Source organism: Podarcis muralis, chromosome 2, assembly GCF_964188315.1.
Source record: "Podarcis muralis chromosome 2, rPodMur119.hap1.1, whole genome shotgun sequence".
Classification (NCBI taxonomy): domain Eukaryota; kingdom Metazoa; phylum Chordata; class Lepidosauria; order Squamata; family Lacertidae; genus Podarcis; species Podarcis muralis.
Window position 1 is genome coordinate 92,822,010 of NC_135656.1, and position 13,385 is coordinate 92,835,394.

The window sequence follows — 13,385 nt, forward strand, 5'->3', positions numbered from 1 at the left end:
TCACCAGCATACTCTGTCCTCACCCTGCTCTCTGACTTGCCTGCTGTGATCAAATTTAAGCAGTGAATTGTTCCATGCTAACTGGATGTTATATTTTTTTAACCTCTAACCTAACAGTGAGGAGCCACAGTGAAAGACAAGGAACACCAATCCCCAAACTGTTCAGAAGGACGAGGAAATTGGATCTTTTCCAAAACAAGCAACTGGATGTCTTGGGAGGGAGGCCTTGCATTTCCCCCCTGCTGTTGTCTCAGGGGTGTTTCCTGTTAAGCACCTAGTTGGTATAAAATACATGCTAAATTGTTAATATGAAGTAAGTTGTTTTATTCAGAATAATATATAAAGAGGCAATTTCTCTGCTGGGAAATCATTTACAGACAAACCATAAAACCTGTTTTAGTAATAAGTCATAATGAATATAGTTGTCATAAGCACAGAAAAACCCATATCCTCTGGGCATAAGTAATTCCTAGAAAAGGCACTATAAAAATACAGAGTTATCTCCTAAAGTACAAGTTCTCTGGAGCTGATTCATGGCTGGCGTTGCCATCTCTCTCTCTCTCTCTCTCTCTCTCTCTCTCTCTCTCTCTCTCTCTCTCTCTCTCTCCCTCTCCCTCTCCCCCTCTCTCTCCCCCTTGCAGTTTATATACAATATGCATGATCGTAATCATTCTGAACATGACGTCTCTTGGGCACAATAACAATTTGCTTCATGTACTTGGAATTCATTAATACAACCAGTGTTAGATTGCCCCTCCCACCTGTATTTTAGGCAACGGGCATGATCAACGTGCCAGCATGTAGCTTTTCACAGTGCCTTCTTTCTCCAGGTGTAATCAGGAAAACTTGAAGATGTATCAGCATTGACGTCTCACTGTGATTTTTTTTTTTTAAAGGCTAAACAATATCTGAGGTGTCTAGAGCAGAACAGGCCAGCTAATTAGTCATGGGTACACGCCTAATTTTAATCCAGCCTTCAAAGCAGAGCATTTGAACATGGATTGGAATAATCTACAAATAATGCAAATTGCACATGGAGAGCAATATTTGGGACTCCTGGGAAATCTAGACCTTAGAGGGAACGAAGTGGATACATACATTTGTTGGAAGTTCACACACACACACACACACACACACACACACTTACTTCAATCCAAGAAACCACACACAACTTAACACACTCTACTTTTTCACAAGTTGAATCTATGCATTTTACTCTCCCTGTGTATAGGAACACAGAAAGCTGCTTTATACTGAATCAGACCCTTGGGCCATCTAAGTCACCCCATTGGACCATCTATACTGACTGGCAATGGCTCGCCAGAGTTTCAGATAGGTTGTCCCAACCCTACCCGGAGATGCCAGGGTTTGAACCAGCAGCATAACGTGGGTCCCTGGCCAGTGTCTAATCAAGGGAATCTTTTCTTGCAAATTAGGCCCAACCTGGGAGCAGAGATAAGGCAGAGAAACATGAAGCCAGGAGCACCACCATGTTGCCTTGCCCTCTTGACCTTACAGTGAGGCACTCTGGGCAACACACATGGCTCAGGCAGTGCTTTCTCACCTTCCTTTCCCTCCCTATTCATCCTCAGCGGGCAGTGGAAGCAGACTCCCCCCCCCCCTCTTGACATGCAAGTGTCCCTTTGCCAGCCATGAGGAGAAGGAGGCACTGCCGCCACCTCAGCAACAAAGGCCCAGTCGGACATGGCTTGCCTCCCCATGGCTCCTGCTGTAGTGAGGGAACCTGTTATGTGGGCCCTCAGAAGTTTGCACCTGGCGGTCCCATGCCCCCCCCCCCCGGCTCCCCCACAATATGCTTTGGTTTGAACCCAGGGCCTTCTGATTCCAATGCAGTTGCTCTACCACCAGCTACTCAGAAAGACATTATTATCATTATCATTATCATTATCATTATCATTATTATTATTATTATTGGTAGTAGCAGCAGTAATGTATCCTACTCTTATATCGCTTCACAGTGAAGGGCAGGCGACAATTTCTTAAAAATAAATAAATATGCATTTGCACCACTGTTCCAATTTTCTATACTTCTATACCAGCAGCAAAAATTATTTGTGTAGTTCTTTACCTTCTTGACATCTGACGGGAGGGTGATCCACAGGGAGGGGTGCCACTGCTGAGAAGGCCCTCTGGCTGGTTATAAGAGGCAGAGAACCAATAGAACACAGTCCCATCCACCGCATTGCAGCTTGGACTCTCTTCCTTGCCTGAGCAGCAATTGTACTTGCGCCCACATACGCATGCCAGCTCCTTAAACAAGCCTTAAGTGTTGCTTAAGTGACACCATCAGTGGTTCCCTACCCCTTCTTTGTCTTTGGATCAGTTAAATAAAAAGCAGGATTAAAGTGTCATTGGCCTAGACGGTGGGTTTATGGGTTGCAGCTCTCTCAGTGAAGTCAGATGGAACTGAAGTGAGGCAAAACACAGTAATTATATACCTGAGTTTGCTTGTTACGAAGAAAAAGAATAGGCACGCAGTGTCACACAAAAGCTTCCCGGGGGTAATGTGAATAACCTTAATGACCATTTCACAGTGGCGATTGCAGGTGTTTAGCCGTGTCGGCTGCACTTTTCGCAACTGAAGGAAGACAAAACAAATTCAGGCCCATGATGGCAGTATTACGGTGGTTTAAGTCACCCTGTGAATTCTTGTTAGCTTCAGGCACTCTGAGACTGATGTAAATCTTAAGCCACCAGCGTGGCCAACACCTTGAGAAGTTATCTAAAAACCATAGTTCTATAAAAAGAACCGTGGAGAATATCTTACTATCCAGCGGCAAAGTTTGGAAAGTGAAGAGGCCAAGTTTTTGCTTATCCTAGGTTAAGGTTTTCTCTCACTCACATGTTTTTCCATAAACTGCATGTTTCCCCCCACTTTACAGGATGATATTAGAGCAGGGGTAACCAATGTGATACACTCCAGGTGTTTAGTGCTACAACTTCCATCAGCCTCAGCAGTCAGGGTGTATCTATTCTGCTATTTGTGTAGGAACCTGCTGCAAGCTGGGTTAATGGTAAATCAAACTTTCCTCTGGGTGAGGCCTGGGATGGAAGTTGTAGCTGGCAGCATCTAGAGGGCACCCTGTTAGCTAGTTTGTATTAGAGAGACTGGCTACAAACATGGATATGTGTAGATGAGAGTGAGGGCCAGAGAATGAAAGCGAATTACATTCTTGAGAAATGAAATATTAGACATTGGGATTTCCATTTAACAGCTACAATTTTAAATCCATAAAGCAATGCATTATGGTCATACTAATGCTGATTCAAGTCACGTCATGTTTATGTGCATGTAACCAAAGTCACACTACTCATGTGGAGGGGAGGAGGGACTCAGAATAACCCTGAGGTTTCCACAACACACACACCAATATTGCACATTTTGCTTGTGAATAATAACTGCATTCATCAGTTTTGTGGTCCCAGATCCTCCTTCTTCAGATGATGATTATCTGCTACTTCAATACACAAGAAGCAGCTATTTATGTATGACATTAACTTCTCAGAGTTGCAATTGAAAAATGGTGATCATTTTACCGAGATAAGTAATTATCCCATCTTTATTTCTATTTTTGCTGCGTTTAGGAGCAAGGAAGTGTAGCTCGGCAAAGAGGTAAAGAGCTGTAAGTCTTTTGTGGCTATTTTTAGATGCAGTCCTTTAGGTAGACTAAACAGGACTAAGCAGATTGTGTTTTACATGCCAGTGATCCCACTCCCTTTGATTTGCAATTTATTCAGCAAACCACACCAGCATTTGCCTTCCACCCTCCAGCCATGCACTGAGCTAATGGCTGAAGGGGATTAGCTTGCAATAAGTCACAAATCTCCAGTTCTGAACAATGTGCAGAAGACATCTCTCAATTATTGTGGCTCTTCATTTTTATTCTGGGCACGGGTGGCGGGATGTTTCTTTTGCAGGACCTCGTGCTGTTTATTATTCTTACTTCTGAAATGTTCTTTCTGGCTTTTGCAGTTTTTTTAAAAAAAAAAATTAATTATGGTTCCTTCAAAATACAAAATGTAACTTAGATACTCCACTTTACATATGCATTATATGGGCTATGGGACAAATATCAACAACACTGAGCTTCCCCCACCTCCCACCTCTTTCTCTCCGTCCAGTAAGCACCAGCAACACACTGTGTTTGGAAACTGGGAGAGCAGCGGTGCCTCACCTGTGTTGCTGCATCAGTCACCTCTCTCTCTCTCTCTCTCTCTCTCTCTCTCTCTCTCTGTGTGTGTGTGTGTGTGCACGCCCAAATGTGATGTTCATTTTAGCAAATGGCCTCTGAGATTCTAAGAGGCATTGCTAGGGTTTCTCCAAGTGTTTCTGAGTGGGAAATTAAATTAGAGAAAATGGATCTGGGAATGATCTTGGCTATGGGCAGTGCTTTTTTCGGGGGGGGGGAGCAGGGGTATGCATACCCCTAAACATTTTGTGAATCTTTGTACTTTTGTCCATTTACTGTATTTATTTTCCCCGATTTGAACTATAAAATGGTGATTTTCTTGAGTCAAAATGAGAGTGCCCCTAAACATTTTTTTTTTTAGAAAAAAAAAGCACTGGCTATGGGTAAGACATTAATTTGGGGAAATAAATTAATTTCCGACGATTTTATCCAGAGATGATTTGGGGAGGTAATGAATGGAAGGTGGTGTTTGTGTGTTTGTTTGCTTGCTTGCTTGCTGTAAGCCACCCTTTGATCATTGGATGAAGGGTGGTATAGAAAATTAATTATTATCAGTGATGATAATGTTGATGATTAGGAATTGTACCAGGATCAGTTGGGAACTGGGAATAATTGAAGTACAGTGGTACCTCGGGTTAAGAGCTTAATTCGTTCTGGAGGTCCGTTCTTAACCTGAAACTGTTCTTAACCTGAGGTACCACTTTAGCTAACGAGGCTGCCGCACCACCACTGCACGATTTCTGTTCTCATCCTGAACCAAAGTTCTTAACTCGAGGTACTATTTCTGGGTTAGCAGAGTGTGTATCCTGAAGCGTCTGTAACCTGAAGTGTCTATAACCCGAGGTACCACTGTACAAAGGAACTGATTTGGGGTGATGTATATTAACTGAAGAACTTAGCTGGCATTACTCAGATGTAAAATTGTTGACTTTCAAAGCCAAAATTTGCATCTAGCAGATAAATAATCATTTGCAAATTTTAGTCTATGGGGTTATGCCCCATATCTTTTCAGTAACTAGCAATGCCCCGGGGACTTCCTTTCTGCCAATAAAACATTTAAATGTGTTATAACAAATTATCAAGGGCTTAGTTATTTTTTTCTACTTTTTTGTTATTTCTTCAATGAGTTGCCTTCTGTAAACGGAGTCCTTCCCTTAGAAGTGGGATCAGAAAGGCCACGTGTTACTTCTAACACCTGCAGTCATGGCTCATAGTCTTTATTTGCAAATCATTTTTTTAACAATGAAATGAAGGGGTGGGCAGGTCAATTTTTGCTTCTCAGACAAGAAATTGGAAACCTGCCAGCTTATTAACCACCAGAACTTCAGCCTGGCAGCCTTAATTCCAACATGAATACAAATTCTAAGTCTCAGATTTCCCCAGAGAATTGCCAGGAAATACTCTGAGCAAAAATAGAGCTTAAAAAAATGAGTCCATTTATGCATTGGAGAGGATGACTCTCGTAGAGCTTTAATCATCTGTCAGCTGGGATGTGCAGAATTGTAAACCAAATATTAGGTAGCTGTACATATTTTCTTGCTAGCTAGGATGCTTTCACTGCAGGGTTAGACTACAGTCAGTCAGCATTATGTGCAATGAAAAGAGCTATGTAAATAATAATAATAATTAATAATAATAATAATAATAATAATATAGAATTCCTAAAGAAGTCTTTGTCAATAGTTATACAAAGAAGATAAAGTTTGGCAGGAGGGTTTACCTTCTTTTGATTAAGTCTGAAGTTGGTGCAAGATAAGATCAAAAAGAAAGAAAAAAGCATGTGCCAGCTTCTAAATATGTCCCACATGTTAATCAAGTTTGAAAAATCCAGCTTGCTAAAAGCATAGTGATGGTAGACTCTATTTACACTGTAGACACTTTCAGACAAACTCAGCCAGTGGATCCAACCAGATAAAACATTAATCTCCAGAACTTCAGAGGAAATGGCCTTTAAAATATTGCTTGCGAGCATTTTAGACTATACAGGGTTGATCCTGACATCGGGTCCAGTGAGATGGCTGCATCAGGTGGCAAATTGCTTTTATTTTATTGAAAGATTTACATTCTGCATTAATAATTTGTTTTTCCCCCTCTGCCTATCGTCTGACCTATTGATTTCAGCTTTAATTACCACATAATATCCCAAATATTTAGTGCTGAGTAATGGACAGTGGGCAGAAATGAGTTACTCAGGAAGCTTGCCTGTGTCACCTGGAAGGTTAACCCCTATAGGGCAAACCTTGTGTGGAAATGATCTGGTAGAGTATCTAAGCCCTATTCATGCATTTGAGTGAATGTGTATGGGTTTAAAGGAGGGATAAGGTGTGTATGCAAGCATCACTTCCCCCATGTCCATTCATGGGCTGCCTGCACTTCAGACCTTCCTGTGATAAGTAAGAAGGACTAAAGCAAAATTCTCTCTAGAGGTACGCAACAAGCATAAGATTTGCCTTGTCTCTAGATCTGTAACCTTTGGGAGCAGCCAAACTGATTTACTGAATTACACTTTGTCGTCATTCATTATTTGGGTACAAACTTGATTAGTTAAATCCAACACTGTTTCATCCCATTGACTACAATAGCCATAACTCCCCTACCCTGTTTACAGAAGTGGATGAAATGTGCAGGTAAGCGAGCCTTTCCAGAGTGAAGTAAGCCTGTCAAGTTTTAAGCAGAGCTATTTGAGTGTTTTCATGCAGCAAACTTTTTAATAAAAAAAAGAAAAGAAGATGAAAAGTCTCTAGCTTTTAAAGTTTCTGCTAGAGTTGGATGCAAATTGTAGGCTTTTTAAATCTCTTTTAAGGGGATGAAGCCGGGTCTATATGAGTAAGTTAGATGGAAAGGTTCTGCTATCATGCTAAGTGATTTTACCTTTGTTATATTAAAAAACCTGGGGGGAAACTGTTTTTTCCCCTTTCCTGGAAGTATCCTCCATTAAGCAAAAGGAAAAAAATCCTGCCCTTAATGCCCAAAACTAAAGAATTCATTTAATTCCTTTAGAGAAGAGACCCCATCATCATGAACAAAACTGATTACATCCAGGAGGCTCACAGACAACTTTCCAATACCGCCTTTACATAAAATTGGACTCAGACCCCACACAACAGTGCCCTTCAGCTCTCTATATTGGACAAACAGGCCAAACCCTACGCCAAAGGATAAATGGACATAAATCTGACATCAGGAATCACAAGACAGAGAACACTTCAATCTACCAGGACATTCGATACAAGATCTCAAAGTAGCTTATTACAAAAGAATTTCAGAAATAGACTGGAAAGAGAAATTGTTGAATTGCAACTTATTACCAAACTTAAAACCATGGAGAGACCTGGTTTGAATAGAGACATTGGATTCTTATCTCATTATACATGATAAAGCTATTTTAGCTATCTCACCCCTTGCTTTTTCCTGTAAGACCAATTGCAGTTGTTAACAGTCGTCAACAGGCTTACCACACCTATCAGCCAATCACCCATTCCCACCACCTTTCTGAGAAAAACCCCACCCCACCCTCCCACTATATATAAGGGTCTGGTGACTTCTGTTTCAGTGTATCTGAAGAAGTGTGCATGCACACGAAAGCTCATACCAATCACAAACTTAGTTGGTCTCTAAGGTGCTATTGGAAGGATTTTTTTTGTATTTTGATATAAAGGCATCTTCATATGTTCCAATGTTAAAATGAGTATGTTTAGAATAATTTGGGAGCCCTCTGAATCAGAAGCCTGTAAATTAGAGAGTCCCAGTGTTGAGGTTAATCTCTGCCATGAACTCATTCTTCAACTCATTCCCCTTCTCAATCTGCAAAATGAGAAAAAGAAAATCTCCTTTAAAGGGTTTTTGTAAGGGCTATAACACTCCATGCGAATATTCAAAAGTCTTACATAAGTGTATAATACCATACCATACCATATAATAATTATATTGTATATAAAAGTCTTACATAAATGTTTATAATACAATACAATATTATATTGCCACCAGATGAATTGCCCCTTTCACAATTCACTTTACTGTTCACTTTCACATTCTTGCTGCAGGATGGCTAAGGGTCCCCTAATTAATATTAGAATAAATAACTTTCTTTAACAACTTGTCACAGACTGTCTTGTCAAAAAGGCAGTTCTTTGTAGCTAATTTTAAAGCAAGTGTCACCAAACATATGGAAAAACTTACAGATAACACTCTTGTGTCTTACTGAATATTTTTGGAGACACGTTGTGAAACATTTCCCCCCCCAGTTCAAAGTGATATTGTTAAAGTTACAGCAGATTGTGTTGTTTCAGAGGTGAGCAGAAAAACATGTTTAAAAAATATGCTGTCCCCAAACAGAACCAGCTGTGTGTAGTGCTTACCACTGCCTCTCTGTCCATCTCAAGATGCTGAAAGTCTCATGCTCCTGTGCTAAAGGACTAGAAGAGGAGCACACTTGGATTTGGTGCAAATGCGGTTCCAGGTGTGCTAAAAAAAAGTTACCTGTTTAGGAGTCTATAAGCCAAACACTTGGTGTGCTAATGCTGGAGAAGCATACCCTAGCTGTGTTGCTCATATGTGACCAACAGGTAAGTTTTTAAAAGATTCCCATCACTGTGGCTAATCTGGATCCCTGTTTATGCAAAGACTTGAAATATATTCTACTAGGTGTTTGGGAGATAAGAAGGGAGAGCTCTACATGCTGTTTTTGAAGTTGACAGGAGAGCTAGCCCTATCAATAGGCAAAGTGATGAAATAGTATTGAGCTATGAGCTATGAAATAGTATTGTTATAAAGTGGTTTGGGTTATAACTTTGTTTGAAAAGTTATCAAATAAAAGAAAATTGGCTAGGGAGACAAAGGAATAGTTTGGGGCCACGTTGGAGTGATTTTGAATAAGAAATTGAATAATGTAATGCTGCCATCTCAGTATGCCATTTGTGGAATCCATAGTTGTTTGTTTTTGCTGTAGGCTGTAGTAACATTAAGAACATCTCTGAGTCGGTAAAGCGTGAGACTCTTAATCATAGAGTTGTGGGTTTGAGCCCCATGTTGGGCAGAAGATTCCTGCTTTGCAGGGGGCTGGACTAGATGATCCTTGTGACCCCTTCCACTCTAAGATTCCATGGAGGGTGGAAAAGAGGAACAAGAGTTGTGACAGGGTAAGAAATGAACCTATCCATTCTTAAGGAAATCAGCCTGGAGTGCTCACTGGAAGGACAGATCCTGAAGCTGAGGCTCCAATACTTTGGCCACCTCATGAGAAGAGAAGACTCCCTGGAAAAGACCCTAATGTTGGGAAAGATGGAGGGCACAAGAAGAAGGGGACGACAGAGGACGAGGTGGTTGGACAATGTTTTCAAAGCTACCAGCATGAGTTTGACCAAACTGCGGAAGGCAGTGGAAGACAGGAGTGCCTGGCATGCTCTGGTCCAGGGGGTCACAAAGAGTCGGACGCAACTAAACAACAACAGCAAATAAATGAAGTGCTGCATGTATTTTTAGGACCCATCTTATTTTTGTGATTGGAAGTTGTTTTAAATTGTTTTTCATATTGTGTTGTGATATTGTTGCCTGCCATAGGGACGTTAGAGTAAAAGGAAGGTAAATGATAAAGATGATTATGAAGAAGAAGAAGAAATAAGTATAGCTTTAAAAGACTTACTCTGTGCCTGGACTGACTCTGGACATGCACAAACAGCAGGAGAGAAAAAGCACAGGAAGGGCCACCAGAACTGATGTCAATCCTATTAGCCTTCAGCAGCTACTGCAGCTAGGGATTGCTTTGTGGATTGCTTTGCTAGTTACTGGGGAGACAACACAGAGTGCAAAGGAAGGCTTCAGTTATGACTGAGCAGCCACAGCTCTTCTTCAAAGTCACACACGGAAGACCACCAGTATGAGGTTTGGGAAGCTCTGTTCTCGGTATATTTGTGGAGAGTAAGTCTTGGGCCTATTAGTCTCTGGAACCGAGTTACATTTATGTTCAGAATTTTGTTTAAATTTTGAGCTACGTTCTTTGTTTCTATGGAGATATAGATATTAAAACACAAAGGTCTACCACTTAAATGTAATTCAGTTGGATCCAAAAAGCTTTTTCCCCTTTTTTTTCTTTTATTTTCTGTCTGCCTAGTTGGTTTAAGTTAATAGATTGAAAGCAAAACAATTAATTTACTGGAATCTTTAGGGTGTTTTTCCATCTGGCATATTTGGTTAATTTAGGCTGCATGCAATCTACGGCTGCATATTTGGAAGTAAGTTCTTTGACAATAATGGCACTCCTCACACCATGTGAAAGACTGGAATGTCCACATATTACTTTGTTAACATCTAAAAAATGCCCACATTCTGTTGTTTTGTTATTGGCATCAAAGGCATTTCAAATGCCATTGTGTTTTCACAAAGCTCTTCCAAGGCTGTCGTTCCATGATGAATATCTGAATGCTTCAATACATCAGAGATTTGTGGGTACTTTGGTACTCACTGGGCAAGGTTACATTACATGCTAAGTGCAAGATGCATTCCAGCAAGTATAGCCATGTAACTATGTTCTGAATAATGTCTGCTTGATATTAAATGGGTTTCTTCAGTACTTTTTCTATAACACTAGTCTTTCCAAATGGCTACAGTGTTCATAAAGTGGCGCCATCACCACCACAATCAACAATAGGGATATGTTTCAAAATGTAAAATTATCCACCATGCACAGAACAATGGTTTTATGGGTTCATTCACTCTACAAACAATTCTGCACAATTTTATAGGGACCCTAAATCAAGAAGCAATTTTCAGCTTTTGACAACAACAATACTGAAAAGTACCCGTTCCCCACCTGATCACTTTCCTGCTCTAAACTGTTTGCTCAATCTAAAATAGTCCAAGCTTTGTTTGAAGAGTTTGATGTGGTTATAGCTAATCTTTTAACAAGACAGGAAAGATTTATGTATCCTAAATCAAATGCAATCTTTGTCTTTCAGCATTACTGTTGAAATGTTTCTCCATATATCCCGAAAATGGTTTGTTTAGGCACTACAGGTGCAGCTATCTTCCACTTCTCTGATGTGTGTTTGTGCCTTTTTATATGTGTGTTTAAGCAGCTAAGGGAGTGCATTGTGGTCAGAAAGACCCCAGTTCACATTTCACCCAGGCCACAAACTCAGTAGGGTGGCTTTAGGCAAGGCAATAGTTGCTCTACTTCTTTATTTTTTATTCTGCAGTTGGGGTCCATAATACTGGCTTACTTTACACTACTTATGATCATATGGCTAAGGTGCTTTAAAGACTTAAATTCTGCTGTATAAAAGACAGGCTATTATAATTATTATGGGTTAAAATCGCATGCTCACTAGAACCTGGAGTAAGTCCCTTTGCATACAGTGGGCTTACTTCCATGTAAATTTGCACATGATTGGACTACACATTTAGAAAAAAACATAAGATGCAAACATAGAAACTAACAATCTGATCACCAAAAGGGCATCATAATTTTTCTGTCAAACATAAACCATTGCTAAATGGTTTGATTAGATATTCTGTTTATTTCTGAATCAATAAAGCTCTTCTCGGATGAAAGCTTTAGCCCTGATAATCTCTCTTGAAAGTTTCCAAGTTCATGTTCATTCCTATTTCGTCACCAATTTATTTCAAGTTGGTAGTGTTACAATTTGCATGCCATGGTAATTTCAAGAGATAAGCAAATATATCTATGGCTACAGCAGCAGCTGTGGATGACCAAGAAGAGCAATGAGCCAGTGTGTGTGAGGCGTTTTGTGTGTGTTTTAACTTTGAACACCAAAACATCTTCATTGCAGGGAATAGCCACCAAATTTGGTTTAAGATGGTAGACTTAAATAACCCAAAAAAGGTTTAAGGGGAGTGAAGTCTGAAGCATTTGCTCCCTCCATTTCTTGTAATGCGATCTTCTGAGACCCCACAATGTATTTGATAAGACACCCAGGCCCTGTCAAAATTATACAGTACTCAACCAGTTGTCAGAGCTGAATGCAACAGCTCTAGTATATATAGTCAGTTCCCTGTGGAGATTTATTAGACAGTGTAGTTGCCATGACCCCATCCTTAAGGCTCATGGAAGGAAGAGTGTGATCCAGTTTTCAGAAAGGTTTTTCCTACCAAGCGAAGAGCAGAACCAGGTTTCGGCTGATGGCTGATGGCTGTGAACCCTTGCTAGGGACTTCACAGACATGTTTCACTGAGCCAGATTCACCTGAAAAGCCAAACACCTACAGCTCCACAATGCCTACCCAAGGACACAGGGAGCATACCAGATGAGAAACCACAGAGAGGAAGAGAAGTTCTCACTTTAAGCTCCAGGAATTGTCCAGAGAGAGAGAGAGAGAGAGAGAGAGAGAGAGAGAGAGAGAGAGAGAGAGAGATATCAGTGTTCCACCCCACTCCATTACAGAATCAATGACCCTCCATATATTTGTGTGCATGTGAGTGTGTGGAGGGGAGGGGATAGATTTCATAATTCAAAAGCTGCCCAAATTTCCTTTCAGCAGCTTGTACAGAAATCCTGACTTTATAGTACATAACTCTTCTAGTCAGTGCATGATCAATTTGACCATAAAAAAGAACAGTTGAGGATCTTCTCAAACTTGAAAATAGATTGAGACCATTGGAGGATGTGAACCATATGTACAAGAAATAAATCTTTATGAAAACACACGAGAAAGGAACAAAAATAACGTTATGAGAATGAACACAAAATCTGTTTTATTGATTCAGCCAGCTTTAATAATGAAGATATGCAGTCTGTGATCAGCTGAGAAGAAGCATAGAACTAGATTTTTTTGTTCATCACAGCTTGTTTGTAATGTTCTAGTGACACCAAGCAGACTTAAATGGGACATATCCCCTAGAAATTCTTGCCGTTTCCCTTGCTTAAAATGCAGTATGTTTCCATCCAATAGTTTACTAAAGAGTGATGTAATGCAGATAGAAAATTTACCAAGACTGATCCTCTAGCCTAAATAAAACAAGCACTTCCTTCTTATGAAATATATGTCCTTATGGAGGCAATGCACATTATATATTGTTCTGTAATGCATTATAAGCGGCATTAGCATAGCAAATGGCCTGGTACTGTACAGAAATAATTCTGACATATCTGATCCTCCAAATGATCATCCTTCATGATGGAGTGACAGCAGGAAACAAAAAGGAAGGATATGAACCTCA

General features: G+C 40.3%; 1 protein-coding gene across 3 annotated transcripts in view; it reads right to left on the reverse strand.

Moving 5' to 3' along the window:
* The window catches only part of LOC114590892 (contactin-6-like), a 190,929-nt gene that overhangs the window by 162,507 nt on the left and 15,037 nt on the right, over positions 1 to 13,385 (reverse strand). The window contains exon 1 of one of the 3 annotated variants that reach the window (XM_077925021.1): positions 2,090 to 2,146. The exons of the other annotated variants lie outside the window; for them this stretch is intronic. The gene's annotated coding sequence lies outside the window, so the exon portion shown is untranslated. Of the gene's footprint in view, positions 1 to 2,089; positions 2,147 to 13,385 lie in introns of those variants that run through there. 3 annotated transcript variants of the gene reach the window in all.